Genomic DNA, 798 nt, shown 5'->3' with positions numbered 1-798 from the left:
TACATTGCCTATGGTCAACCTCTCAAGGGATGTCCAGAGCACTGGCTCCCACTTGCTAATGGGGGTGAGGGGCAGAATATGTGATGTTTGATTCTCAGCCCTCATATCTGCTCACCAGCGGGGAGGGTTGCTTGGTTTCTCAGCACTCCAGGTCCTACCATGGCATTGGTCCCAGTAAAACCTGGCAGCTTCTGTCCTGGGCCACCACAGCCTGCCATGCTCACAGCCACTCACTAGGGAAGGAGGGGTTACTTCCAGCTGTTTCTCTCTAATGAATTGACCGTTTCCCTGCCCTAGTTCTGAAATAGCCAACAGAGTATTGAAAGACATATCTTTAGGCTCCTGCTGGAACCAAACAGCATCAGGAAGCTGCAGGCCTTGATTCAGGGCCAGTTGATGCTATTTGAAGTGGGATTGTTTTTGCAGTTTAGTTTTCACATGGGTACAGTTGAACTTCAGATCCTATTCTTTCAGTCTCCTGAGATTACTGTTGTGTGAGCTCGACTCTGATAATTTGTTTTATTATTTACAAATTCAGCTGTTCTTAATCATTTCTATCAGGGTATCAGTATATTGCTATTGATCCTTATTACACCTGAGTACGTTACACATATTAACATAGAAGTACAACTTTATGTATTTGTTTTCAATTGTGTAGGGGTACAAATGAGGAATAACAAAGCAACAACTGTATGGTGCTTAATTTTACATTTGCTTAAGTTCTTACCTTGTCCAGTGTTGTTTCGTCTGTGGTTCCCAGTCACTGTTTAATGTAATTTCATTTCATCCTACAGAGTT

At 42.9% G+C, this 798-nt stretch overlaps 1 non-coding gene across 1 annotated transcript; it reads right to left on the bottom strand.

Moving 5' to 3' along the window:
- Positions 1-256: 256 nt before the first annotated feature.
- Positions 257-393, bottom strand: LOC111757043 (small nucleolar RNA SNORA2/SNORA34 family). The gene has a single exon (XR_002791429.1). It is a non-coding gene; the product is annotated as a small nucleolar RNA SNORA2/SNORA34 family (small nucleolar RNA).
- Between the last annotated feature and the right edge of the window lie 405 nt (positions 394-798).

The sequence above is a fragment of the Cavia porcellus genome, unplaced genomic scaffold (assembly GCF_034190915.1).
Source record: "Cavia porcellus strain 051 isolate PalLab524CR breed Dunkin Hartley unplaced genomic scaffold, mCavPor4.1 scaffold_40, whole genome shotgun sequence".
Lineage (NCBI taxonomy): Eukaryota > Metazoa > Chordata > Mammalia > Rodentia > Caviidae > Cavia > Cavia porcellus.
This window is presented reverse-complemented; position numbering and strand designations above follow the sequence as displayed.